At 43.5% G+C, this 24,935-nt stretch overlaps 1 protein-coding gene across 1 annotated transcript in view; it reads left to right on the top strand.

Annotated features, from left to right (window-relative positions):
* The window catches only part of LOC126282354 (uncharacterized), a 696,553-nt gene that overhangs the window by 45,913 nt on the left and 625,705 nt on the right, over positions 1-24,935 (top strand). The gene's annotated exons all lie outside the window — the stretch shown is intronic.

Genomic DNA, 24,935 nt, shown 5'->3' with positions numbered 1-24,935 from the left:
TCTTCCAAGGCCGTCAGTAGTTCTAATGGAATGTTGTCTACTCCGGGGGCCTTGTTTCGACTCAGGTATTTCAGTGCTCTGTCAAACTCTTCACGCAGTATCGTATCTCCCATTTCGTCTTCATCTACATCCTCTTCCATTTCCATAATATTGTCCTCAAGTACATCACCCTTGTATAAAGCCTCTATATACTCCTTCCACCTTTCTGCCTTCCCTTCTTTGCTTAGAACTGGGTTGCCATCTGAGCTCTACGTTTCACTAATCACTTACCTCACACAAATCTTGGCCACTCGAACTACTGTAATACAGCGAGCGCCACTACTGCCAGCTAAATAAAAGATTCAAACTACTGAAGGCACTAACTACTGATAGGCATAGTTAGCAAAAGAAAGATTTTGATGGAGTACAAACAATGTATTTACCTCAATAGTGTTCAAAAGTCATAATGTATATAGCAGTTCATGACATCCCGTCTTACAAATTTCAAAAATCCGCCATCTCTCTCCCCACGTCCACCACTGCTGGCGGCTCACCTCCAACTGCGCAACGCTACGCGCTGTTCACATCCACCTGCCCAATTCTACAATAGCGAATATTACAACAATGCCAACAAGCCACAGACTGCACACAGCACAACCAGTGATTTTCCTACAGAGCGCTACGTGGCGTTACCAATAAAAAAACCTAAACAGCCTACTTACATAGCCCCCATGCTCCCCACAAAAAAGTTTACAAATTGTTTTGGGCAGTGGCCAATAATGATTTGATAAAATTTTTCATAATTACAATAACAAAGAAATCAAATTAACACACTTATTGATACAATGTTGGTCAAAAGCAAAAATTTTGTCAGTCCATAAAGACAATCCTGATCGTTCATCACAGTAAAATTGCAGAGTTTTTCTCAAAGCCAGAGCAGCAAAAGAAAATTCACACGGAAGTAGTGGATTTCCATGCAGTCTTCAAGAAGTTGTGTTGTCCTTCCAACGGAACGACAGTGCTGACTCTTGACAAGCAGACAGTTAATGGGCCACAACAGAGCAAACCCACAGCAGAGTCAGTCGAAGTTGAAGAATGTTGGTAGGTAGGTCGTCACAGAGCAGACCCACTGTATTCCTGGTAGAGGTTACGGTATTGGTGGGCCACCGGAGTTGCAGACCCAATGCAGCCATTGTAGAAATAATGGTATTGGTGGGCCATCAAAGATGCAGACCCACTATAGTCCTTGTAGAGACGGCCAGCAGCCATCTGTTGCGACTGTGCAGGTGCACAATCACCATCGAAGAGTCTTGCGGAGAATATAGCAAGTCCATAAACCACCACTTGTGTACTCACAAAGTTTTTGGAATTGTCCTTAGAACCAGCAATGCTGTTAACCAGTCCCTTGCTGAATTATTAACACACGTGCAAACACTATCAGTCCCTACTTCTCACATATTGTCCATATACTATGACCAACAGAAATGTGTGCAGTGAAATTTAACTTACAAGTTACTTAATTCGATGAACTGCTGTCAATTACAATGTTATATCATGAGAATACAATAACAAAGGTGCAAAATACATCATTAAAACATAGTAATACAGATAACAATTGTAATAAAACAGGCTTTACAAAATAATAGAAATAAACATGCACATCAGTGTTACAAAAATTATGACGTAAGTACATAGATAAATATCAGAATAACTTTTGAAACATCAGCTTCACATATGAGCAACAAAACAGAACAGATAAATAATGTCTAAACATCTTTACAAAGTAAATAACATATTATAGCAAATGAGAGATTTTTATAGAGAACAAACAATGTATTTACCTCAATAATGTTCAAAAGTCATAATGTATATAGCAGTTCATGACATCCCGTCTTACAAATTTCAAAACTCCGCCATCTCTCTCCCCACATCCACCACTGCTGGCGGCTACCTCCAACTGCGCAACGCTACGCGCTGTTCACATCCATCTACCCAATACTAAAATAGCGAATATTACAACAATGCCACCCAGCCACAGACTGCACACAGCACAACCAGTGATTTTCCTACAGAGCGCTACGTAGCGTTACCAATAAGAAAACCTAAACAGCCTACTTACACTTTATCATCTTCTCCGCAGCTCATGTTCTAGTGGCTAGCGTTGCTGCCTCTGAATCACGGGGTACTGGGAACGAATCCCGGCCGCTTATCTGCCTGGGGAATGGATGTTTGTTTTGTCATCAATTCATCCTCTTCATCATTTGTGACAGTGGCTAGATTGGATTGTGAAAAAATTGGACTGCGTAAAAACTGGGACTTTGTACGGGTGCTGATGACAGCGCAGTTGAGCGTCCCACAAACCAATCATCATCATCATCATTGTCATCTTCTTCAAATTATTTAATAATGTAGGCTCTCCTGTCTGACCTTTCAGTCGGCGATATTCTCTCAGTGCGTTACTGTAATTGCTGCCATTCGCATAGAACAGTTTCCACGAAAAGCGCGCGGTCTCTCTGCTCGATAGCCATTGTGTTTACTTACGTTATGGCTTGTCAGATGACTGCTAGGTCTCGTACCGCCGTACAAACAATGTACAACTCTGGATTTGCCGTCTGGTGGTCACACTTGCAACAAATTTTTTCCATCGTAAATTGGTTCCCGAATAACCCTCGCAATACCAAGGGGGACGGAGGACGGTAACTTGAGCCCACCTTTTGAAAGTATTGTAGTCTAGCCAGTTACATAATAATTTAAAAGTTTGGAAAAAGTTTGTATTGTTTCTAACTAATTCATGTTCCAGATTCCATAAATGTTACAAGTTTTTCACTTAAATTTAACCCAAAAATTTAAGTGTAGATGATAGATGTTACTATTTCAATGAGTGGCATATTTAACCCTTAACCGAGGTGCCTGGAAATTTTAACACTAAATGCATTGCGGGGCCCTGGGAACTCCAAAGGAAAACAAAAGTGTACTTTTTGTTGTTATTTTCACATGTATACGTAATGAAAGACGTATAGGGGAACAAACTTGTTTTTTTACAATAAATTTAGACACATACTAAAGCCAAAAAAGCTGAAACTAAAAGATATTACAAAAATAAACTTATTCTTTCTATTATATCTATTTTCCCAGAAAAATTCGTCAGAAATTTTTTTTAAATCGAATGCACATTTGTTAAAATCGAGACTATAAGAAAAGAGCATACATTTTCCTTTATAGGCAAACTGTAAAATATTTACAAACTCCTAAACACGCATATACAAAGAGATATGTAAACAGGCACAATACAGTGCTGCGGTCGGCAACGCCTATATAAGTTAAGTCTCTCGCGCAGTTGTCAGATTTGTTACGACTGTTACAATGGCAGGTTATGAAGATTTAAGTTCAAATGGCTCTGAGCACTATTGGACTTAACTGCTGAGGTCATCAGTCCCCTAGACATTAGAACTACTTAAACCTAACTAACCTAAGGACATCACACACATCCATGCACGAAGTAGGATTCGAACCTACGACCGTAGTGGTCGCGCGGTTCAAGACTGATGCGCCTAGAACCGCTCGGCCACCCGGGCCGGCGGAGATTTAAGTGAGTGTGAACGTGGTGTTATAATCGGCTCACGAGCGATGGGACACAGCATCTCCAAGGTAGCGATGAAGTGGAGATTTTCCCGTACGACCATTTCAGGAGTGTACCCTGAACATAAGGATTCCGGTAAGACATCAAATGTCCGACATAGCTGCGGCTGGAAAAAGATCCCGCAACAACAGGACCGACTGCGAATGAAGAGAATTGTTCAACGTGACAGAAGTGCAACCCTTCCCAAGATTGCTGCAGAGTTCAATGCTGGGCCATCAACAAATGTCAGCGTGCGAACCATTCAACGAAACATCATCGATATGAGCTTTCGGAGTCGAAGGCCCACTTGTGTACCCTTGACGACTGCACCACACATAGCTGTACGCCGCGCCTGGGTCCTTTATCACCGACATGTGACTGTCGATGACTACAAACAGGTTGTCTGGTCGGACGAGTCTCGTTTCAAATTGTATCGAGCGGATGGACGTGTATATGTATGGAGACAATGTCATGAATCCATGGACCCTGTTTGTCAGCAGGGGGCTGTTCAAGCTGCTGGAGTCTATGTAATAGTGTGGGGCGTGTGCAGTTGTAGTGATATGGGACCCCTGATACATTGGACTCTGACAGGTGACACCTGGGTAAGCATCCTGTCTGATAACCTGAATCCATTCATGTCGATTGTCCATTTCGACGGACATGGGCAATCCCAAGAGGACAATGCGACACCCCACTCGTCCAGAATTGCTACTGAATGGCTCCAGAAACACTCTTCTGAGGTTAAACGCTTCCGGAAGCCACCGGACTCCCCAGACATGAACATTACTCAGCATATCTGGGATGTCTTGCAATGTGCTTTTCAGAAGAGATCTCCACCTCCTCGTACTCTACCGGTTTATGGACTGCCCTGTAGGATTCATGGCGTCAGCTCTCTCCAGCACAGACATTGGCCAAGTCCATGTCACGTAGTGTTGCGGCAGTTACGCGTGCTCGTAGGGGCCCTACCTGATCTTTGGCAGGTGTACCACTTTGTTTCGCTCTTTAGGGTAAAAAGAGATAATATTCAGGAGTCTTGTATATCGTCTCATTTCCTTTAGATTCACTTCCAGAAAGTTTACTTATTACCTCTTTATCACTTGGAACAGTATTTTTGATGGTTATGTTACTCACCGGATTGACTGAACATGTTGATTGAACAGTCAGCATCACATTCCTTAATCCATCTTAGTACCCATTCCTCAAAGTTAGGGTCTATAGTGTTAACTTTTCTTTAGATTCGCTGGCGTACTCACTAAACTGAAAATGTTTCTCTAACTACATCTCAGAGCCCCGGGGGCTCTAAGTTCTCTATTTGCAAAGCTCGTCTTGATAACAGACGGGACTCACCTGACCAAGCGACTGTGTCGACACCATAGGGAGGTACTGGCCATGTAATACTTCCTGATCAGTTAATGCGAAAGTTACTACAAATTCATGCCTGCCTTGAGTGCCTGAGTCCGCAACGCCAGTTAAGGGTTAATGTTTTTAGGTTCAGCGCCTATCTTAGACATCATTATCTACCAGGTGGCTATAATTAAAAATGTTCTATTTAATACGTTACAGCACGGAAACTAATTACGGTTCGAGTACCAAACTTGGCAGCATTAACATCAAGGACATGGGGAAGAGAAATAATGCAGAATCAGCTCAACTGAAAAACTTTTAATGTGCTGTTACGGTACATCATACTATTACATACCAGCACCGTTACTGCTGCGAAAAGGGCTCAATATGGCGCCCACCAATGTCGAGAAGAGACTTAAATCGCAGGATTGCATTCTGCACAGTAGAACGAAGACTGCACGTAGGTATGCTGGATTCTTCTCTTGATGTTCTGGGCTTCAGATCAGCACTTGTGTGAATGTTCCCCTGGTAAACCATGTCCTTCAGATATCCCCACGGCCAGAAATCACAGGGAGTGAGATCAGGTGATCATACCTGTCAAGCTTTTGGAAACGATCGGCTGATAATTCAAATGTTCTCAAATGTGTTTTGGGGAAGCAGGTGAACTTTACGAACGTTATGCGATGGAGCCCGTTCTAGCATAAAAACTGTTGAATTAAGTGCGTCTTTCTCCTGTAGGGCGGGTATGACATGCTGGCGAAGCACATCGCAGTAACGCTGGCCACACAGTGCCCGTCCTTGGTCCTTGAGCACCAACCTGTTCAAAAAAGGATGGGCGAATGAAATAAGCCGTGAAGCCACAAGACAAGGGGACACGTTTCCATGGAAAGGAATTTCAAGCACATTGACTCTAGGTGAAGATCCCCATACTCGGCAATTGTGTGTGTTCACCTGACCCGTCAGACAAAAATGAGCTTCGTCTGTCCTTAGAATGGTCCCGGGCCAGCCCTCGTCAACTTCAATACTTGATAGAAAGTTGAGAGCAAAGTCAACATGACATGTGCGTCCTGTGGTGCAAGCTGCTGTAACATATGGATCTTGCTCGGGCACCACTTGAGAGTGGTTCGAAGCACCTTCCGTACAGTGGACCACAGGATGTTCAGCTGTCGTGAGACAGCACGCGCTGTGCCTGACGAGGAATCGCGCGCAGCGTTGTCTGCCACAGCAACAGCGATTTCATCAACCCCCTGTGGTGCATCCGGTCGTCGGGCTCTTCCCAGAGCGACGCTCAGTTCTCCAATTCATTCGAACTTCTTCAACAGGTGGAGAAAGAGGATCCTTCAGTTTTCCTTTCAGCTGGCGATTTTCTCAAAGTGCAGCTGCAGCATTACTGTTTTAGAGCTTCACCAATAATACACTGCTCCATTTGTCCAAGCTCGTGTTGACACGTCAGCGTGTGCACTGTGACTGGTCTGGTATGTGAGATTATGAATCACGATGACTGATCGCAGCACCTGGTGGCCATAATTGGATATGGACTGTGACGCTGCGACGCGTGGAAACTATGCACCCCATACTCTGGACATTAACGCTACCAAGTCTGGTACTCGTACAGTAATTAGTTTCCGTGTTACAACGAGTTAAATACGGAAAGTTTAACTGTAATCATCCGGTACTTAAAAGGCCTGTTGCGAGCAAAATTCAACAACTATTAACGAAATTTGCATTTTTTAATGTTTCTGTGGTAGTCATAAGGTAACACACGTTATTTAAAACGTTATTGGTAATAGTGCACCAGAGGATATTTTCAGGTCCAGTATTTCTATTAAAAGTACGTTGTTAACAAATTTTCTTTACTTTTTTTAGCTTCATTGGGATGGGTACGAAGTACCCCGTCGCCACCTCCGTGGTAATGAGCGTTTTGAAAAATGCGTTGTATAGCTAGGGTTAACACAGTAGTATATCTACCCAGTTTCGCTGCCATACGATAACTACAGCCCACACTGGACCTCCGAAGTAGCTCCACCGTAATTATAATCACCCGGTAGATTAGCAATAATGGGCGCGTCACTACCACGGCGATACCTCAGAGAGGGGCAGCCCACGTCCCACGTACACACAATACGCAGCTTTGCTCCTATTGTGTACCGTAGTGAAGCCACAGCACAGCTGCGTCCCTGCCTATACTAAACCCACGCAATGGGACAGAGAGCAGTCTCATTTGCCGTTCGGACTCTCTCTCCACCAGAAACCGCCTCAGCCGCAGATGGAAGTTCTCTGGTATTGAGTGGTCAGAACAGCCCATTTGCCTGTACAGTAATACGCATCTAGCCTAGGAAGCCACAACATTCGGATCACGGATTTACTTCAGACTTTGTACACATTTAGTAGCCCATTAGGACAACAATGTGCAAGCAGTAAGGCGTTCTACTTTGCCGATTTGAAGAAAATTGCAAGAGAAGTTTTACGCGTCAGTGACGTAAAGGTGCGTAGCGACTCTTAGCACAAGATGGCGGCCGTCGTGTGGTTAGCGGTCAAGCTCCATAATAGGAGGATCGCTGGATGGAGTGCCACCCATGTTTTCCTTTGTTTTTAATTTATATTTTTTTCAGCACTAGTCGTATGATTGCATACATATTATATATGAAAGGTACTATAATGTAAAAATACGAGTACTTGAATGAACTGCTATTGAATGTCCAGTGTTATATTGTTGTTCGCTAATTTTTATTATCACAACAAATATTATATTTACAACTATAAACAACTAAGCGAATATACGCACTACACGCTTCGAGCTGCAGTCACACGTTTCAAAGACGAGCACAGCTTGGGAAGTGCAAGTCAAACATCGATAAATAAAGGTGTAAATCAGTATTCAACATCAGTCTGTCTACAATATGCCAGAATAAGAGGTTAATGTACGATAATCGTCGGATCTGCTTTCAACATGACAAGTTGCAGGAGAATATCTTATAATATAAACAAGAAAAGCAAAAATTAAAACGGCGTCTACAACACCGATATGAGTGCAGTTTTCCTGCAAGCACAGGGGAATCTTTAAAGTTTCTAAAGAAATATAGAGCTCGCTGACATTTTGAAAAAATTCTCTTTCTTCCGAGAATTTGGGGCGCAAACAACGAGTAACGCACCATTTTCTTAAGTATCACCTCCAAACATTGCAGACGTACCATTGAATGTATTTTAATAGGAGTTTACAAGAAGCAGTTTCTCATTCGTTCTCAATCAAATACGAAGAAGTTTGAAGGCGCTTGATAAAGATTTTAACTCGCTTACAGAAATAAATGTTACATAATATTTGTTGTAATAAACAGTAAACAGCGAAATAACACAGGAAATTCAATAAAAGTTCATGCAAAAACACGTATATTTTCATTATGTGACCCATCAAATGTAATATCTGTGAAATAACATGACTAGTGTTTAAAAAAATTTTAATTTAAAAAAAGAAAAACATGAACAGGACTCGATCCAGCGATCCATTGATAACGGATATTTGCCTTTTTTATTTTAGTCGCCTTGCAATATCTTTTTTTAGTAGTCGCCTTATCATTTTTAAAGGAAGTAGAGCAGTCATTTTGAAGCATATGGAGGCAAGGTGGGCCGGGGGTCGAAAGCCGAGGCGTGGCGATAGTGCCTTCCCATCCCTGAACCACTTCCCTCCAATTTTTTTCTTCTTCGTGTGTGTGGAGCAGGAAGACAGGTTAAAGAAAACATTTATTTCTACAACAGCGCCCTTCTAAGCAAAAGAACTAAAGAATAAATAGAACACAAAGGCCGCCCGTCCGACGGAACCAACATTTGTCACTACAGCGTCTACTGTCATCGATCAGCATATCCATGGATCCTTCTAACCCAACATTTGGGCCACGCACGTCTTCACCAAGAAAGGGTTCGAATAGTTCTGTCACTTTTGCCGGTCCGTTCCGTAAGATTAACATGCACGTAAGATCAACATCTCACACCCGGCACATCCCAATTCTGGGGAGGGTCCAAGAAGACCCTACCCAGATAATTGGCAAAGAATGAGTGGTAGCGCGAGTGGCTTCGTAGACGAGTAAATCGATCCAATAGGAAGGTCCAAAAACCGAGAAAGTATTGTAAAACCCTTAATACACATCGCTCTATTTGTCTTAGTATGTAGGTAAAACGTCATCTCTGGGACAAGATGGGATGTCGGCGTCACTACTATAAGGGTCGTTCGCTGAATGAGGGTCAACAACAGTCTCGTCAACCTCGACATTCCATGGCAGGCGTATGTTTCAGACAGCGCTCACCTATATCAGGTGGATGGCACTGGGGACGTAATGGAGAATCGGCCATACGTATAGAATGGAGCCTTTAGCCATTCACTGACCAGAGCTCTAGCATGGAAATCAAGCGTTTCCGGACAGATGTCCACATAACATCTTTTCTTTATTTGTGTGTGAGGAATGTTTCCAGCAAGTTTGGCCGTACCTTTTTGTAACACGCTGTATATCGATGATAAGCTGACAGTGAATATTGTTGTGCTTATACTAATATTTATGTATATGAATATGTATATATTACACGCACAAAGGCGCGCGATCACACACACACACACACACACACACACACACACACACACACACACACCGCTTGCGTGCCATTTGAACAACCCGGTGACCTGTTGGTTCACTTCTGGCCCTTATAAAAGCATGTTATTCGGACTGATAAAGTTGTTGGACGTCTATCTGAGGGGCGGCCGAGCGGTTCTAGGCGCTACAGTCTGGAACCGAGCGACCGCTACGGTCGTAGGTTCGAATCCTGCCTCGGGCATGGATGTGTGTGATGTCCTTAGGTTAGTTAGGTTTAACTAGTTTTAAGTTCTAGGGGACTGATGACCTGAGATGTTAAGTCCCATAGTGCTCAGAGCCATTTGAACCATTTATGATATTGTGTCGGATTGTGTCAAATTGGCACATCCGATAGTAAAAATCCAGAGCTGTTTGCAGGTTTCAAATGTTTCAAATGTGTGTGAATTCCTATGGGATCAAACTGCTGAGGTCATCGGTCGCTAGACTTACACACTACTGAAAATAACGTATGATAAGAATAATACACACACCCTTACCTTGGGGAGGACTCGAACCTCCGGCGGGAGGGGGGGGGGGGGGGGGGGGGTCGTGGCCCATGACGTGGCGCCTCATGTCACGCGGAAACTCCGCGCGGCAGCATCTTGGAGGGCGCTGCCCATAATGCTCCAAACGTTCTCAATTGCAAGGATATCCGCCGACCTTGCCTGGAAAGGTAGAATATTGGCAATCACGAAGACAAGCAGTAGAAACTCTCGTCGTGTTTGGGCGGCCATTATGTTGCTGAAATGTACATCTACATCTACATCCATACTCCGCAAGCCACCTGACGGTGTGTGGCGGAAAGTATCTTGAGTACCTCTATCGGTTCTCCCTTCTATTCCAGTCTCGCATCGTTCGTGGAAAGAAGGATTTTTGGTATGCCTCTGTGTGGGCTCTAATCTCTCTCATTTTATCCTCATGGTCTCTTCGCGAGATATACGTAGGAGGGAGCAACATACAGCTTGACTCTTTGGTGAAGGTATGTTCTCGAAACTTCAACAAAAGCCCGTACAGAGCTACTGAGCGTCTCTCCTGCAGAGCCTTCCACTGGAGTTTATCTATCATCTCCGTAACGCTTTCGCGAAAATGATCCTGTAACGAAGCGCGCTGCTCTCCGTTGGATCTTCTCTATCTCTTCTATCAACCCTATCTGGACCGGATCCCACACTGCTGAGCAGTATTCAAGCAGTGGGCGAACAACCGTACTGTAACCTACTTCCTTTGTTTTCGGATTGCATTTCCTGAGGATTCTTCCAATGAATCTCAGTCTGGCATCTGCTTTACCGACGATCAACTTTATATGATCATTCCATTTTAAATCACTCCTAATGCGTACTCCCAGATAATTTATGGAATTAACTGCTTCCAGTTGCTGACCTGCTATATTGTAGCTAAATGATAAGAGATCTTTCTGCCTATGTATTCGCAGCACATTACACTTGTCTACATTGAGATTCAATTGCCATTCCCTGCACCATGCGTCAATTCGCTGCAGATCCTCCTGCATTTCAGTACAATTTTCCATTGTTACATCCTCTCGATATACCACAGCATCATCCGCAAAAAGCCTCAGTGAACTTCCGATGTCATCCACAAGGCCATTTATGTATATTGTGAATAGCAACGGTCCTACGACACTCCCCTGCGACACACCTGAAATCACTCTTACTTCGGAGGACTTCTCTCCATTGAGAATGACATGCTCCGTTCTGTTATCTAGGAACTCTTCAATCCAATAACACAATTGGTCTGATGGTCCATATGCTCTTACTTTGTTGATTAAACGACTGTGGGGAATTGTATCGAACGCCTTGCGGAAGTCAAGAAACACGGCATCTACCTGGGAACCAGTGTCTATGGCTTCTGGTTGCCAGGCCGTATGGTGGGCAACAGTCAGGTTCGTACCCCTCCACTGTTCGGGGAGCCTCGAGACACGTATTTGGGCTGGAGTTTCATTGACTGGATCAGAAGTATCTTCAGTGATGAGCCACGATGACCAGCGAAGGCGAGTCTGGAGACACGACGGACAGCGGTGGGATACCAACCTGACGGTCTCCCACCGTACAGCCTGAGAGCCAGGACTGATGGTCTGTGGTGCATTTTCATTTCATGGAAGGATCACATCACATGCCATCTGCGGCGCCCCTGCAGCACAGCGGTACGTTGATAACATTCTACGCCACGTTTTGTTACCCTTCAAGGGGTACTAATCTGGGCTTACATTTCAGCGAGCGCTTCTACTACTTGCTTTCGTGCGTGCCATACCGTACCTTGACCCGCAAGGCTGCCGGATTTCTCCCAAATCAAGTACGTTTGGAACATTACGACCAGGGCCCACCAACCAGCTCTGGATTTTTACTACCTAACGCGCCGATCGGACAGAATTTGGCGCGATATGCCTCAGACAGTTCTTAACAATGTTAACATCCCACAAGGTACCCACTTGGATACCTTTGATGTTAGCAATAAGTATATCGATACATCCATAGGCAAAATATGTGGCATCATTCTTGATAACCTTACCTGATTTAGCGGCAGGCCATCGGCCGGAGTAGCTGAGTGGTTCTAGGCGCTACAGTCCGGAACTGCACAACCGCTACGGTCGCAGGTTCGAATACTACCTCGGGCGTGGATGTGTGTGATGTCCTTAGGTTAGTTACGTCTAAGTAGTTCTAAATTCTAGGGGACTGATGACCAAATCAGGTAAGTCCCATAGCGCTCAGAGCCATTTGAACCTTTTTTTATTAATATTTCAGCTTTTGTCTTCAGTTTTAATTATTTTAGATTTGGGAACCAAGTACACAGGCAGCAAGAGGGTCTGGCCATAGGTTCTGCACTATCTTTCATGTTAGCAAATATTTTTATGTCACATTTCTAACACGGATTTTTATGTAGTAACCAGAGGAGGCCTCTTACATGGTATGCTGGAACCATTATGTTGGCGATGTTTTTGTTCTGTATGGAGGTGGTAATGGTAAGGAAGAGCGTGAAAATTTGCGTAAGAAAATACGTTCCATGTGAGGATTTCTTTTCCTTTTCAGCATCAGATCCACGGGACGTTACCACATTTAGAATTAAACGTCACCTTAAATGGCGCTAACGTTGAGTTTGATATTTGCAGAAAAGAGACTACTACTGATTTACTCCTAAGGGTAACGCCGACCCACCCGTGTAAATATAAAACTGCTACCTTTAGGTCCCCCCTAAACAGGTTAATCAATGTTCCCCTCACATTAGAGGCATATGAAAGGGAGTTCGGTATAATGAATTGTAAGAGGAGAGGTATTGGCCAGACAAACATGAATTTTCATACTAGAGTCAAAGCACACAAAGAACTCGCCAGTTCGAGTTAAACTTTGACAACTCATTTTACTGTCAACCAATATCAACTGCAGTAGGTTAGCGAAAACTTAACTGCCTTGCATACTGCAAAGAATTGTCGGATATTCAATGTTCTGGAAGGAATAGAAATTTTAAGAAGTCTCCAGGCCCATGCTCTTGATACTATTAGTGAACAGTTACCAGTATCACAAAAATGTTTTACTTAATTATAACATTAGTCAGGAAACGTTTATATGTCTGTAGCGTAATATTTTTACTTCTTTTTAGACGTGCGGGTACTCGTCCCACCTAATGCTGTGATAGTTCCATCTCATTTTTTTCTGTTACTTCCCACTTTTCCAGTTTAAACAATTCACCAGTCAAACATCTGTATTGTATTGTATGTTTTCTGGAGACCTAGAAACGACGGAGAGGCTCCGTCCCCGCCGCAGCCGCAGTGGTCCACAACCCCGCGACGACTACCGCAGTCCACTTCACCCCTCCGCCGCTCCACACCGAACCCAGGATTATTGTGCGGTTCGGTTCCCGCTCGACCCCCAAGAGAACATCTCACACCAGACGAGTGTAACCCCTACGTTTGCGTGTTAGAGTAATGGTGGTGTACGCGTACGTGGAGAACTTGTTTGCGCAGCAATCGCCGACATACTGTAGCTGAGGCACAATAGGGGGAACCAGCCCACATTCGCCGAGGCGGATGGAAAACCGTCTAAAATCCATCCACATACTGGTCGGATCACCGGACTTCGACACAAATCCGCCGGGCGGATTCGTGGCGGGGACCATGCGCTCCTTCCCGCCCGGAAGGCCGTGCGTTAGACCGCACGGCCAACCGGGCGGGCTACGCATCTGACTGATACCGCGCCTGCGTCATGGATCGTACGTGCTGTCAGTGCTAAGGCTCGCAAATGATTACTACATAGTTTTCCTGTTAGTCTTCCTGGTAGGGCAGCATGGTGGAACGGCTTTTATGGAGTTCATGTAAATAATACCACACAATATATATATATCATACATGTTTTATGATTGTGATGACTTTCGGCATCCGGTCGTGATGTCAGTTTTTGGGACTTCCCTAGGCCCCTCCTCTCCATTTTTACTCTTTTGATGTGGAGCTTTTGAAAATTTTGGGCCGAGGATGATCTCAGATGGTTAAGTGATTTTTAGTTGTACGTAACCTTCTGTGCTATTATTTTATTTTGTAAATTTTAACTGTGCAGTTACACTTGGTTCAAGAATCATAAGAGAAGGTTGTATACATGGAAGAAGCCTGGAAATGCTGACAGGCTTCAGATAGATTATATAATGGTAAGAGAGAGATTTATGAACCAGGTTTTAAATTGTAAGACATTTCCAGAGGCAGATGTGGACTCTGACCACAATCTATTGGTTATGAACTGTAGATTAAAACTGAAGAAACTGCAAAAATGTGGGACTTTAAGGAGACGGGACCTGGAGAAACTGACTAAACCAGAGGTTGTACAGACTTTTAGGAAGAGCATAAGGGAACAATTGATAGGAATGGGGGAAAGAAATACAGCAGATGAAGAATGGGTAGCTTTGAGAGATGAAGTACTGAAGGCAGCAGAGGATCAAGTAGGTAAAAAAACTAGAAGATTTATTGAATTTAATTGATGAAAGGAGAAAATATAAAAATGCAGTACATGAGGCAGGGAAAAAGAAGTGCAAAATGGCTACGCGGGGATGGCTAGAGGACAAATGGAAGGATGTAAAGGCTTATCTCACTAGGGGTAAGATCGATACTGCCTAGAGGAAAATTAAAGAGACCTTTGGAGAAAAGAGAACCACTTGTATGAATATCAAGAGCTCAGATGGAAACCCAGTTGCCGGCCGCGGTGGTCTCGCGGTTCTAGGCGCGCAGTCCAGAACCGTGCGACTGCTACGGTCGCAGGTTCGAATCCTGCCTCGGGCATGGATGTGTGTGATGTCCTTAGGTTAGTTAGGTTTAAGTAGTTCTAAGTTCTAGGGGACTAATGACTACAGCAGTTAAGTCCCATAGTGCTCAGAGCCATTTGAACCATTTGAAACCCAGTTGTAAGCAAAACGGGAAAGCAGAAAGGTTCAAGGAATATATAGAGGGTCTATACAAGGGCGATATATTTGAGGACAATATTACGGAAATGGAAGAGAATGTAGATGAAGATGAAATGAGAGATATGATACTGCTTGAAAAGTTTGACAGAGCACTTAAAGACCTGAGTCGAAACAAGGCCCAGGAAGTAGGCAACATTGCATAAGAACTACTGACAGCCTTGGGAGATCCAGTCCTGACAAAATTCTACCATCTGGTGAGCAAGATGTATGAGACAGGCGAAATACCCTCAGACTTCAAGAAGAATATAATAATACCAATCCCAAAGAAAGCAAGTGTTGACAAATGTGAAAATTATCGAACTATCAGTTTAATAAGTCACAGATGCAAAATGCTAACGCGAATTATTTACAGACGAATGGAAGAACTGGTAAAAGCTGACCTCGGGGAAAATCTGTTGGAATTCCGTAGAAATATTGGAACACGTGAGGCAATAGGGACCCTACGACGTATCTTAGAGGCTAGATCAAGGAAAGGCAAACCTACGTTTCTAGCATTTGTAGACTTAGAAAAAGTTTTGACATTTTTGACTGGAATATTCTCTTTCTAATTCTGAAGGTGGCAGGGGTAAAATACAGGGAGTGAAAGGCCATTTACAATTTGTACAGAAACCATATGTCAGTTGTAAGGGTCTAGGGACATGAAGGGGAAGCAGTGATTTGGAAGGGAATGAGACAGGGTTGTAGCCTGTCCCCGATGTTATTCAATCTGTATATCGAGCAAGCAGTGAAGGAAACAAAAGAAAAATTCGGAGTTGGTATTAAAATCCATGGAGAAGAAATAAAAACTTTGAGGTTCGCCGATGACATTGTAATTCTGTCAGAGACAGCAAAGGCCTTGGAAGAGCAGTCGAACGGAATGGATGGTGTCTTGAAAGGAGGGTATATGATGAACATCAACAAAAGCAACACGAGGATAATGGAATGTAGTAGAATTAATTAGGGTGATGCTGAGGGAATTAGATCACGAAATGAGACACTTAAAGTGTTAAAGGAGGTTTGCTATTTGGGGAGCAAAATAACTGATGAGGGTCGAAATAGAGAGGATATAAAATGTAGACTGGCAATGGCAAGGAAAGCGTTTCTGAAGAACAGAAATTTGTTAACATCGAGTATAGATGTAAGTGTCAGGAAGTCGTTTCTGAAGTTATTTGTATGGAGCGTAGCCATGTATGGAAGTGAAACATGGACGATAAATAGTTTGGACAAGAAGAGAATAGAAGCTTTTGAAATGTGGTGCTACAGAAGAATGGTGAATATTAGATGGGTAGATCACATAACTAATGAGAATTGGGGAGAAGAGGAGTTTGTGGCACAACTTGACTAGAAGAAGGGATCGGTTGGTAGGACATGTTCTGAGGCATGAAGGGATCACCAATTTAGTATTGGATGGCAGTGTGGAGGGTAAAAATCGTAGAAGGGGGCCAAGAGATGAATACACTAAACAGATTCAGAAGGATGTAGGTTGCAGTAGGTACTGGGAGATGAAGAAGCTTGCACAGGATAGAGTAGCATGGAGAGCTGCATCAAACCAGTCTCAGGACTGAAGACGACAACAAGAACAACAGTTCCTTATTTGACATTTGTTTTAGAAAACTTAAGAATCCATTCCCACCATCTTGTTACACAGTGCCGGCCGGAGTGGTCGAGCGGTTCTAGGCACTACAGTCTGGAACCGCGTGACCGCTACGGTCACAGGTGCGAATCCTGCCTCGGGCATGGATGTGTGTGATGTCCTTAGGTTAGTTAGGTTTAAGTAGTTCTAAGTTCTAGGGGACTGATGACTTTAGAAGTTAAGTCCCATAGTGCTCAGAGCCATTTGAACAATTTGTTACGCAGTGTTTACCTTATTACAGTTTACACCAGATAATGGAGCTTTGTGTTCCGAAATCAGTCGTGAACGCAATAAAAGAGTGTTGATTCAGCAACTACTGTACGGTTTCTTTCTTTTAAATATATGTGAAATTGGCACTTTATATAGGGTGATCAGGCAACGAATGTTTAATAAATCGTCACTGTGCCACATATTACGTGGACAAACAACACATTCCTGTGGATCGTAATTGTTGAAGACAGTCCATGTGCTTGAGAGATCTCCGTAAGGTGCCCGATCCTTTACACACTGTTTGCTATTGGAAAATCACCGTGAACGTTTTTATAAGTTCATTTCTAACTACATATGTAAGCATACTAGGTTAAACAGTATATTGAGGACACGATAAAAGCAATCCTCCTAAAATTAGTGAAATTGGAGGCAAATTCTAAATCAGTGTATTCAACAACATCGTTCACTTGGCGCGAATTCTAAGTAGTAGGCTCCGAATTAATTGTCAGATGGCATCTAAATCACGTCCATGTCCTGGGTGAAGTTTGTTTGACTTTCAGTTTTCGCTGGTGAAAGTGCGCAGCTATTCCCTCAGTGTACTGTTGACCGCAAGAATGGTGTGGCGCCAGGCAAAAATGGTGTGGCAAAAAGGAAATTGAAGAATTTAAAATTTGCAAGACACGCAACGCGTACCGCAATTGATATTCTGGTTGATCTTTTTTTTTAAAATATTCATCCTTACAGCACATAATTGTGCAGTAGATAACGATGAAATGCCGTAATGGCGACAGTGTCTCCGTTTATGCAGCAACTGCAATTGTTACAACATCCTTCAGAAGCCGACCCTAATACATTTGACAGTATGTGAATTCATTTCAAAGATAAAATTATCACATTAGACAGAACTGTCCTGAACCTTCTTCTTATTGCTTTATAATGAAGTAGAGAATAAGAAGCTTTACTGATTCTTATTTTCGAAGAAACGTAACAGAAAAAGGATATTTCTTTATAGTTTCTCTTCTACAGTAATTTGGGCCCATTAAGGGTGTTACAGTTTTACAGAACCCGTAAACAAATAATTCACATCGAGAAGCAGCTTTACTAAATAAATGTAGGTAAATACCAGCCTTTAGAGGTCAGTACTCATTCAGGCTACCCACTGTGCCCAAAACATAACACATGATACGAGTTTATTGTGAAAGGCGGTGAAGTGGTCACTTTTCAAGAGGTAACTTGTGCCCAGTAATATATAGTTTTGGCGAACAAAGGCACCAGTGTGTCGAGTTTGGTAGTCTAATTATTGATGCAGCCACGAAGCTAAGGCTCACCTCACTCTTTATATAGACGCACTATTGTTAGTTTTTAAAGAGAAAACAAATCCGGTCAGTCTAAGTGCCCCCTTCTCCACTGGACCTCGAAGTGAAATAGAGGTTTTCCTAATGCTTGGAAGCCGGCCACTGTGGGATTAGAGGATGTGAGGGGTCGTGGGGAACGTTTTCTTGTTTCAAATGGAAGGAATATACATTCGTTAATGCACTACGCAATATAAGTACAACTACTCATATCAGTTAATCTTCCAGTAACTGAAACAACAACATCACTTCGTCAAGCAATTACCGTCTCAGAATTTTGGGGTCGCTAATGGTGGCACCAATCTGAAACAAAGAACAGTCGACACGAAGTATTCCGAATGGTGTCGACCGTTAACGATCAGTACTTGGACCTGAGGTCCGTTGGTGAACTTATAGGGACCTTACAAATAGCCACCAGGCAGTTACAACATACTAATTTACAATTTCTGAGAACATTTCTAGTGGAGAACAGCGGTTTTTCTTAGTACTTTAAAATGAACATAAACAGTCTCGACTGCAAGAAACCTTTATTGGTGGTTACCGGTTTCGGTCAGTTACCGACAGTCTTCAGACCTGAAACCTGATACCAAGGAAAACGGAGCAGGCGTTACCAACGTCAACTGCTCAACTGGCTCCATGAGCGTCAACTGCTCAGTTGACATTCGTAGAGTTCGTAACGCCTGCTCCGTTCTCCGCCACTGCCTACCGTCTGAAGATGGTCGGTAACTGACAGAAACCAGTAACCGCAGAAATAAAAGTTTTTTCTACATCTACATCTACATGGTTACTCTGCAATCCACACTTAAGTGTCTGGCAGAGGGTTCATCGAACCATTTTCATACTACTTCTCTACCATTACACTCTCGAATGGCGTGTGGGAAAAAGGAACGTCTAAATCTTTCCGTTCGAGCTCTGATTTGTCTTATTTCATTATGATGATCATTTCACCATACGTAGGTGGGTGTTAACAAAATATTTTCGCATTTGGGAGAGAAAGTTGGTGATTGAAATTTCGTAAATAGGTATCGCAGCAAAGAAAACCGCCTTTGTTTCAGTGACTGCCACCCCAACTTGCGTATCATATCAGTGACACTCTCACCTCTATTGCGCCATAACACGAAACGAGCTGCCCTTCTTTGCAGATTTTCGATGTCCTCCGTCAATCCTATCTGGTACGTATCCCACACAGTGCAGCAACATTCCAGCAGAGGACGGATAAGTGTAATGTAGGCTGTCTCTCTTGTTAGTTTGTCGCATCTTCTAAGTGTTCTGCCGACAAAGCGCAGTCTTTGTTTCGCCTTCCCCACAATATTATCCATGTGGTCTTTCCAATTTAAGTTGCTCGTAATTGTAATTCCTATGTATTTAGTCGAATTCACAACCCATAGATTTGTGTCATTTATCGTATACCCAATATTATCGGATTTCTTTTAGTACCCATTTGGATGACCTCGCACTTTTCTTTGTCTAGTGCCAATTGCCACTTTTCGCACCATACAGAAATTCACTCTAGATCATTTTGTAATTGGAATTGATCGTCTAATTATTTTACTGGACGGTAAATTGCAGCGTCATCTGCAAACAATCTAAGGGGCTGCTCATATTATCACCTAGATCATTTATGTAAATCAGGAACAGCAGAGGGCCTATGACACTAAATAGCGGAACGCCAGATATGACTTCTGTTCTGCGCGATGATTTACCATCTGTCACTACGAACTGTGACCTCTCTAAGAGGAAATCACGAATCCACTGACACAACTGAGACGATACCCCATATGAACGCAGTTTGATTAATAGTCTCATTTGAGGAACGGTATCAAAAGCCTTCTGGAAATCTATGAATATGGAATCGTCCTGAGATCTCGTGTCGAGAGCACTCATCACTTCATGGGAATAAAGAGCTAGCTGTGTTGCACAAGAACGACATTTTCTGAATCCGTGCTGGTTATGCATCAATAAGCCATTTTATTCAAGATGATTAATAATGTTCGAGTACAGTATATGCTCCAAAATCCTACTGCAAATTGAGGTCAGTGATATGGGTCTGTTGCAGTGGGTTCCTACTATTTCTTTGCTTGAATACTGGTGTGACCTGTGCCACTTTCCAGTCTTTAGGAACAGACCTTTCGTCTTGCGGTCGAGACTGTTTGGGTTCATTTTAAAAGTACTGAATTATGTAGGTTATCAATTAATAAGATCGGTACATATGCTTCACAATCTCAGTATAGGATCTTGTTTAAAGGAGTCTGACGACCATGGATGTAAGGTATCCTTAGCCATTTGCTCGGTTTTAAACACTGGAAAGTGCACGGAAAGTTCTTGTGGGAACAGTGATGCAGCAAAGCTGCATATTTATTTGCCTATGAACTTATTCGTTGTCTACATACTTATAAAAATATTGTTACCCGGAGGTGAACTATACCAAGACTCGGAAAAACGGATGCTTTATGGTTTTTAAACGTAAGAACAAATAGAACACACCGATTGATTAACACAACAGTGAAAACGTGACAGAGTGCTGTAATTTCTTTTGCATTTATGCTTGGCGATTTATGCAAACATTGCCGCCATAAATGAATAACAGAAATTTAACAATGCGTAGGAAAATAACACGAAGAAGTGAACAGCTGACGGGTCGTGACACAGCGGCACTAGAACATTCTGGAAATGTGAAGGTATGGAATCGATCTGAGATCCCTGGTCGACAGCACTGATGATATCATGGGAATAAAGAGCTTGCTGTGATACCTGGGCGGCAGCTTGTTTGATGTCGAGACTGGGCACCCGACCGTGCTGCCATCGTTATATTAGGAGGTGCAATATCATGATTTGCAATTAACAACCCAACGAAATAGTTTTACATAGAGTTAGTTTGCTTTCTTTGTAGTTCTGAGGCTTCAGCTCGTAGCAGACACTTGAAAAACATGGCACCTAGACCGTACGTCAAAGTGGCGTGGCCTCACACTGTACCGATAGTGTAAGTGTGCGTTCTCCTCTCGATGTCCATTTAAAAAGTGTGGGATGGTTGCTCTTTCTGGGACCTGCTTAAAGACAATTCAGAGAACATCTAACGTAATAAAACTAATCGGACCTTTTTGTATCAATTTCTGAATCTACCGCTCTGTGATGTTAGACTGCTAGACTCTGGCGACATTTTTGCTAACAATTTCACTTAACAGGTGGCTCACTGGATGCCTTAGCGATCTCCATCTATAAGGGCAGCTCAAAACGTTTTCGTCCTAATGTCGTACAGTCCAGAAATTGTACGTAAATTGGGCAAAACCGCCGTGAGCATCAATGCAACCATCCCATCGATGCACCAGGTTGAAATACCCGTTCGGTTAAACACCGTGTCCAGCTGCATGAAGACGTTCTTAACTGCCTGCTGCACATCCGAGAGGAATTGTCGAAACTTCAAGGACTTTTTAAGGGACCGGAGTAATGATAATCGCATGGGGAGAGATCAGGACTGTATGGTGGATCTTCGGCTGTCTCCCACTTGATTTGGAGTAACTTCTTTGTTAGAACATTTGCGATATGGGGACGTTCGTCACCATGAAGTAGCAGCACACATTGGAGCACCATTACATGACGATGGTTTTTGACAAACATGCTGCTCCACACACGTTCTTCATTCTCCGATGTACGAGATGCTACAATAAAGTAATGAGACTGACTTTCTTTGCAAGGTGTCGCAACCCCACAGGCTTGCGTAGGCACAATATCTTTGACCGTGGTCGATAAGCTGCTGCCAGTCCAAGCGGCACATCGATGCGACTGCTCAGTTGTGAGTTGTGCTGTAATACGTTAACACATGTTTGTGTCTCTCGCTACGGAAATGGAACCGCATAATATCGCATGAAGGTATGCCATTTCTTTTTGCGTTAAATTGGGTGAAAGCGCGACGACAACTTACGGTAAGCTACAGAAGGCTTCTGGAGAGGAGGTTATGTCAAGAGCTCAAGTTTTTCGTTGGCATAAAATGTTTAGTGGAGGCAGAACGAATGTTGAAGATGAAGACCGCGGTGGACGTCAGTCAACCTAACGGACGGATGTCGACTTGGCCAGGGTGCGTGAACTCGTACGATCTGATCGAATATTATCCGTGAAAATGATTGCAGAAGAACTGAACATCAGTCGAGGAACCGTTCGTCTAATAATAACTGAAGATCTTGGTATGAGAAAGATTTATGCAAAAATGGTCCCCAAAAATCTGACATCACAACAGTGAGAAACACGGAAATATGTGGCAGCCGATGTGTAACAGCCACCTTATTCACTAGATATCGCTCTGTGCGATTATTTTCTGTTTCCAAGTGTCAAAATGGCGGCCAGGGAACACCATTTTCCAACAACACAAGATGTCCAAAAAGCTGTGACGAGGGTCTTGGAGAATATTACGAAAGATGAGTTCCAGAAATGTTACCATCAATGGCAGAAGCCCTGGAAAAAGTGTGTGCAATCAGTAGGGAACTACTTTGAAGGAGACAACACTAAATTCGTCTAAAACGGTAAGCAACATTTTTTGTTCACATCAGTCTCATTACTTTATTGTCGCACCACGTATGTCTACTGGTGTCTGTCCTCCGGCAGCCAGAAAAAAATAGTACGCTGGGCCTGTTTGAACGCATTTGGTAATAACGTCACCATAGTTTACGTTTCCGCAATTACCGCACAGAAGTCGGAAAGATACGGATGGCACGCAAATATTTTTCCTACATGTCGGTGCGTATACACTGATGAGGCAAAACATTATGACCACCAGCTTAATAAACATCTTTAGAATGCAGTGTGTCACCGATGCAGCATGTCACCGATGCAGCATATCATGGAATCGGCAGTTTGTTCGTTGGTTTGTGGATGCATGTGGCACCAAATGACCACGTACAAATCATGGAATTTCTTTAAAAGGCGGGCCGCTGATTTGTGTACGTGATAATGATACCTGACAGCGACCCAAACGACCAAGACCTCCATGTGAGTCCACTATCATGCTCCTCATAGCCCTGTAGCACGGTTCTAGCTTTGAGACATGGAATATTGTCCTGCTGGAAGATGACATCGCCGGCGGGGAAGGCACCCAGTATGAAGGGGACAGGTGGTTCACAGCTGTCAGCGTGTCTTCTATTACCACCGTGCGTCCCATACGAACGCAGCAGAATGTCTCCCACAGCATAATACTGCATTCACCTGCCTGAGTCCATGACGAGGTGCACATTTCGAACTGCTGTTCACGTGGATGACGCGTATGTGGAGACGACCAACGGCTTGATGTAGCTAAAACGCGATTCGTCCGACGAGGCGACGCGTTTCCATTAATCCACGGTCCAATCTCGACGATCCCTTGGCCTCTGCAGTCGTAATTGATGATATGGTTGGGCTAACATGTGACCAAGTAGGGGTTGTCTGCTGCGATTTACGATGAACGGCGCGCTCTGAAACACTTTTGCGTGCTCTAGCATTGTGCTTTTTCGGGAGAGACGCCTCAGATCGCCACCTATCCTGCTTTACAGAGCAGACAAGCTTCCAAGTCCGAATTTCTGAGAAGGGTCCTGGACGTCCAAACACTTATCAAAAGGTTCAAATGGCTCTGAGCACTATGGGACTTAACTTCTGAAGTCATCAGTCCCCTAGAACTTAGAACTACTTAAACCTAACTAACCTAAGGACATCACACACATCCATGTCCGAGGCACGATTCGAACCTGCGACCGTAGCGGTCGTGCGGTTCGAGACTGTAGCGCCTAGAACCGCTCGGCCACTCTGGCCGGCTCCAAACACTTTTCGCCCAGTTGTAGTTTCGCTATGGTTTTACCCCTTTCCATAGATACTCACTAGAGCAGTTCCTCGACATTAGACCAGCTACGACGGTTTCGAGATACTCATTCACATGCTCGGGGTAATAAAAATATCTTTTTTGTTGAAGTCGCATATGTCAGTAGATTTCCCCATTTGCGGCCCGTGTCGTAGCTAGAATGATTGCCCTTGCGTCTCTGATCCACTTACATACTTTCTTTGTCGTGCCACTTTCCAGCAACTCCACCACGCGAAATTTAACCGCGCTATAGTCAGTGGTCGTAAGATTTTGGCTTATCAGTGTGCAGGGTGTTACAGAAAGGTACCGCCAAACTTTCAGGAAACATTCCTCACACACAAAGAAAGAAAATATGTTATGTGGAAATGTGTCCGGAAACGCTTACTTTCCATGTTAGAGCTCATTTTAATACTTGTCTTCAGATCACATTAATCATGGAATGCAAACACACAGCAACAGAACGTACCAGCATGACTTAAAACACTTTGTTTGAGGAAATGTTCAAAATATCCTCCGTTAGCGAGGATACATGCATCCACCCTCCGTCGCATGGAATCCCTGATGCGCTGATGGAGCCCTGGAGAATGGCGTATTGTATCACAGCCGTCCACAATACTAGCACACATTTGGTACCGGTGTTGCGTAGACAAGAGCTTTAAAATGCCCCCATAAATGAAAGTCAAGAGGGTTGAGGTCAGGAGAGCATGGAGGCCATGGAATTGGTCAACCTCTACCAATCCATCGGTCACCGAATCTTGTTGAGAAGAGCACGAACACTTCGACTGAAATGTCCAGGAGCTCCATCGTGCATGAACCACATGTTGTGTCGTACTTGTAAAGGCACATGTTCTAGCAGCGCAGGTAGAGTATCCCATATGAAATCATGATAACGTGCTCCATTGAGCGTAGTTGGAAGAACATGGGGCCC

Source organism: Schistocerca gregaria, chromosome 7, assembly GCF_023897955.1.
Source record: "Schistocerca gregaria isolate iqSchGreg1 chromosome 7, iqSchGreg1.2, whole genome shotgun sequence".
In the NCBI taxonomy this organism is placed as follows: domain Eukaryota; kingdom Metazoa; phylum Arthropoda; class Insecta; order Orthoptera; family Acrididae; genus Schistocerca; species Schistocerca gregaria.
Note: the sequence above shows the minus strand (reverse complement) of the source record. Positions and strands in the feature narration are given on the sequence as shown.